Here is a 6,000-nt window from a genome sequence, read left to right as displayed (position 1 = left end):
TCTTTGCAAATCTGATGTGTTCGTAGTTAACATGGTTTTAAATTTGAACTTTTGTTTGGCCAATGCTAGCTAGTATGACTAAACCATTAGATGTATGAGATTCTGAAATATTGTTTATAAAAAAGCTTTCTGTTCTAGTTAGCACCACCCAGGATCTCTGTCTGACATTATTCCACACTAGGTTTTCTGTGTACCTTTAAGGTATATAAATACCGCCACCTGACCCCCCACACTTCTAAGGTTAATTCTTTGGCATTTACAATACCCAGTACATATGTTATAGTTACACAGCATCTAGGACAACTGTTCCATCCATGGAGGCTAAGAAGGAAGTATTTCTAAGGATAATAAACTTGGAGCAGTTTTAACAACATAAATGCGTTCACATCTTATTTTTTTAAGACTATTTTTTTTTTGTGAATTCCATATTTGAATTCTGAATTTTCCTGTCTACCTCCTCCATCTTGCCTTTCCCACGTCTTCAAAATTGAGCCTCTATTAACCATTTCTACAAACTAATTCAGTTTCAGAATAAAATGTGCTGAGGATACAGATTCAAATATAGAAAAAATGATTTTAACCCAAAATAAACAAGGCAAAGAAGTAACATTTGTCCTAGGATAGGGTAGCCAAACTTTCATTAAGTCGCATGTTTGGGAAAAATAATAAAAAGATGAATTTTATTTTTGGTACATTTTGACAGGGCATCATGGTTCCTTGTTGGCTCTGGTTCCCTAACAATTAAACTTTATTATGAATTTATTAAACAAAGGTATCTTCTTTAGAACCCAACTCTCCTAAACAGGTGGGAAAAAAGATAAAGGAGAATAAGAATGAAATCTGGGTATCAGTTCCACGGGGCAAATCCCTTGGTGTAGTTCTCCAGGAATCTCGCAGATCCTCTGCATTGCTTGAGCCTTCTTCCTCATTCTTCTTGCTGGTCTCTTCTCCAACAATCCCCCACCCCACCCTTACCCCCTACCTCCTCCGCTTACCTCCTTCCATCCATAGAATAGCCTGCCTGGAGTCCACAGCCCTTGTCCTTAATCCTTGACCCCAAATGGCTCCTCTCAGTCTTATCACAGATGTTTATCTCAGTGGGATATCAGTGAGGTCAAGCCACCCAAGGCTGCTTTCACCTTGGGCCCAGTCTAAGGCAAGGTCACAACCCTTCCACACATAGCCTTATCACAGATGTTTATCTCAGTGGAGTATCAGTGGGGTCAGGCCACCCAAGGCTGCTTTCACCTTGGGCCTAGTCTAGGGCAAGGTCACATTCCTTCCTCAGTTCCTGCTGTCATTTGTTTTCAGAGTGAGTAAACAAAGCAAACGGAAGCATCATTGGGTTCTAGTTTATGGAGAGCCCCGAGCACACGTTCACAAGTTATTCTGTTGTCTTCAGTGAATCAACAGACATCCAGAAGAGGAGGGTGAAATTAGATCTTTCTCTTTAAATTACATTTTTAGAGGAAGCAAAATTCTACCTCTGTTCTCTTCATGTTTCCAGGTAGGCCTGAAAATTAAGTCAGTCTAAAAGACTTTAACAGAAGAGAGGTGTACAGATTGTTATGGGTATGTGGGAGCACCTTGGGAAGGGAAGATCCAAAGATGCAATTAGAATTGAATATTCATAGTCTAATGTGAACCCAAAGAGGCAATTATGAATAAGAAACTATAACATTTGGGGAGGATAAAGTAAAATGAGAGTTGTTGTCAACGTCATTGTGAATATTCTCAGCCGTGACTTGCTTTAGGAGTGGTTTTTCTCCTACTATAGGAAGGATGGCACGTGAGAGTTTAGGGAAGACTTTAATCACTGTCTATTAATAAGAAAAGCAAGAAGTTCAATTACCTTTATAGCTCCTACTGTTATTTAACTGTCTTTTGTTCAAAATAATCCTAACAACAATCATAATCTATAGTGGCACATTCTGCACAGTAATACTTCCGTATTAGTTGCATCCCATTTTTAAAAAACATGTTAAAATTTTTTCACATGCTTAAATTTCTAGTAAAACATTAGTTTTATGTTTCAATAGCGGATTGTAACACACATAAAATATAGTTAAAATGTGTATTATAGAATGATACATATAGTTCAATTTGTTTTGGCTATCATATGTAAAAGTCAAATCAAACCAAATATTTTGATACTTGCATTGTGTTCTTAAAATCTGTGCAGGAAAAATCTATAAGAACAAATTGGTTAGAAATCAAAGACAAAACATATCTAAAGTATTTAGTACTACAAATATAAATTATTCTATGAAGATGATATAAGTCTTTATCTGAAGGTTTTTTCCACCAAAAACCTGTTCAAATATTAGGTAAATTAAAAAAAAAATCTGTTAATTAGACATTCACAGCTTTTTTCAAAAATCAAGAGAGAGAGAGAGAGAGAGAGAGAGAGAGAGAGAGAGAGAGAGAGAGAGAAACTGACTATATGTGTCTATGTCTCTGGTTTTCATCAGACCCTGAAATTGGTTATGAACATCTGTTTTAGGAGAAGCAACAAGTGTGCTAAAGATTAAGAAATATTCACATTTGTTATTTAAAATTTTCAGTAGAAAGATTAAAATAGTTACTTTAGAATATTTTAAGAAACTCAAAAGGGACATGAATATAGATGGGGTAAACTGCGAATTCAAGTGTGATCTTCAGTTTATTCTATGTGTAAAAGAAAAAAATAACTAAGAAATTATAAGATTCAGAAGTCATATCAAGAGATGTATAAGCTTCCATGAAATTGCCTTTCCAGTCCATGTGTATTTGTTAAGTAAAACCACAGTACGGATGGCTAAGGCAGCAAGACAGGTTTTCTACAGTAGGGGGTGAGCAGATTTTAAAAATCCTTGCATTGAGATGGAATTAAAAAGTAAGTAAATCAGATAGCTGGAATTACAATAAAGCTCATCTTTAAGTTACTACTATTGTGAAGACACCAACTGCCTTAGTTATGTTTACTACTTCTGTGTTGAATCACTATGACTAAAGCAACTTGAAGAAGAAAGGGTTTATTTGCCTTACAATTCCATATCACTCTTCATCATTAAAAAAAAAAAAGTCAGGACAGGAACTCAAACAAGGCAGACAAATGGAAGCAGGATCTGATTCACAAGGCACGGAGGGGCGCTGCTTACTGGCTTACATCCCATGGCTTGCACATCTTTTTGTCTTCTAGAAGCCAGAACCATCAACCTAACAGTGGCTCCACCCACAGTGGCCTGAGCCCTCTGGCATAAATGGTTAACTAAAAAAATTCCATACAAGCTTGCCTATGGCCTGGTCTTATGGAGGCCTCTTCCCAATTGAGGTTTCTTTTTCTCTAATGACTCTAGCTTGTGTCAAGTTGACATAAAATCAGCCAGCACACTAACATTTCTGAAAACTCACACAGCTGTAACTTTGTAATATATGGAGCTGTAAACACAAGCTTAGAATTATAATCTTTTAAATTTATGCTCTAAACATTATAACATTAGATCAAAGGCTAAACGTTTTAAGACACATTTCCTTCCCTCAACAAAAGTCACCTGACTGTCCATATAGCTTCCTTGTCTACTTTTATGTCTTCCATTTTCTTTCTTCAAGAATACTTGAGTGTTACTTGCGTACTAGATATTATGTTAAGTGCTATTCATACAAGGCATAGTGGTATGTACATAATTTCAATAACCACATCATTATGTTAGAGGGAGCTGGGGAGATGGCTTGGTGGGGTAAGAGTGCACGTTGTACAAGCATGAGGGCATGGGTTTGAGTACTAAGCACTCATAAAATAAACTAGATGTAGCTACATGTGCACATGTAATCTTGGCACTCCGTGTGTTAGCAGAGGAATGCTGACGGTGGGGCAGGACAATCCCTGAAGCTTGTTGGCTACTAGCCTCACTCCAGGCCAGCAAGGGACTGACCCTGTGTCAAGAGATTAAGACAGAGAAAGATAGAACAGAACACTCTTAACATCCTTCACCATGGCACTTCACACATACATTTGCACATATACCACATGCACATATACGATACAAATACATTATACACAATTTACATTTTTTTAAGAGGTGAAATAAAACAAGTAACAGTAGTCAGTGCTAACAGTGTATAGGAATAACAAAACTGTTGCTTTAGGGAGATCATTCAGTACAGATAAGGAGGAGGACCTGCATATTATAGTGTGCTGCCATAAACACTAAGTACGAATAAGGACAGTGGCTGTACAGAGTTAGGAAACTCAGAAAAGAAGAATTCAATTTCTTGGAAGAGACTGTCATGAGTGAGCTATGTTGCACCAGGCATCTGGAAAAAGCTACCTCTACCTGAAAGAATTAGATAGAACACGCTGAGAGACAGAAAGGGGAGGGAAGGAGGGAGGGAGGGAATGTGGGAGGGAGGGAGGGAGGGAGGGATGGGGGGAGAGAGGGATGGAGAGAGACAGAGAGACAGACAGAGAGAGACAGAGAGAGAGACAGACAGACAGACACAGACACAGACACAGACACAGACACAGACACAGACGCAGACAGACAGAGACAGAGACAGACAGAGACAGAGACAGAGACAGACAGACAGAGACACAGAGAGAGTTTGTATGGAAGCATACAAACATGAGGTAGCATGGTTATGTTAAAGTCAAACAACATAAGCATGACTTGATATAGAATGCTGACAATAGAGTATCAGAGTGGGGCTCAGGGGACCTGAAGGGGTTCTTAGTAAAGTAACTGTTACTCTGCCAAAACACAGTTTAACAAATTCTCATCACACTTGGTGTAATGTCTCCATTCCTGGGTGTGGCCTCTAGACCTCACAACCTGTTTTGCAGCCATTCCCTGCATACCACTGAGATCCCTCTTATTTCCTAAATTTATCTCCTGGCTGTCAATGTTTCTGCTGCCCTCTTAAGCTGTCTGGATGCCTTTACTATTTCATTGAAGTTGAAAGCAACATGGGATAGCTTTCTTTTCATTCCCTCTTTGTTTCTTCACATAAAGAAGTTTCAGCTTTACTTGTCTGCCAAAGCCTTATGCACATATATGGTCACATGGTGCCACACATGTGGTACACAGAAAACAACAGTATTATGGACAATTTTCCTTGGAAAGTGGGGGCACAAACCCCATCTGTTTCCAGCTTCCAATGTAACTGACACACTCTGAATGAGAGTTCACCCTAACAGAGATTTGCGTTTCTCACTACTCAATCATATCTAGGTTCTTCCAGAAACTTCCACAGTTCTCCAAGGTAGAGAAGGATATGATTCCTCTTGCCCCTTACAGCAATGAGTTTTCTTTCAGTAAGATGTTTTAAGAGGGTCAAAACTTTAACTTCACTTTTTGAGGGTAGCAAAGAGGTAGGGAACTTATGTTCACATCAAACAAGTAGAAGAAAAGCATACAGATTTTATTTAAGTTTTACAGGACCCAAGAATCCTTTTTGGTAAGAAACGGAAGACTCTAAGATGTGACAAGTAGCTCAAGGCTATGCTTTAAAGGGACCAAAGAAGAGCAATTGTGGAAAAGTAAACTGAAGAGACACTAAAGAAGTTGGGATTATTTTAATAAGCTCTGTGGAGAAGTTTTTTCTTGTGACTTTGCTGAGTCTTTCTCTTCCCCTGGTACAGGAAATACATATTTCACAGGGGAAGCTTTATCTGCCACTCGCAGGAAGAAAGAGGGAGATTAAAATGCTTCTCCTGCAGCTGCTGTTTTATAAGTGCCTTCAGCTCAAAATAATCCTTAGATTTAAGCAGAATCATTTGGGGTACATGATGTCACCTTTCATTGTTTTTTTTATATAGCCCTGGATTAGAGAATCTTAAGAGTCGATTTGACCAGATTTGGCCTTCTTATATTTGGGGGAGCTTAAAGCATTTAGAAAAATCCTTCTTTTGGTAAAGCCTTTTTAATGTAAGTCTCTAATCTTATTGTAGTATCAAAATATTATCCTATGCTTTAATAAACAGATATTGAGATTTCTTTATTTTTATATTCCTCATCTTCA

The sequence above is a fragment of the Acomys minous genome (assembly GCF_964271855.1).
Source record: "Acomys minous genome assembly, chromosome: 15".
Lineage (NCBI taxonomy): Eukaryota > Metazoa > Chordata > Mammalia > Rodentia > Muridae > Acomys > Acomys minous.
This window is presented reverse-complemented; position numbering follows the sequence as displayed.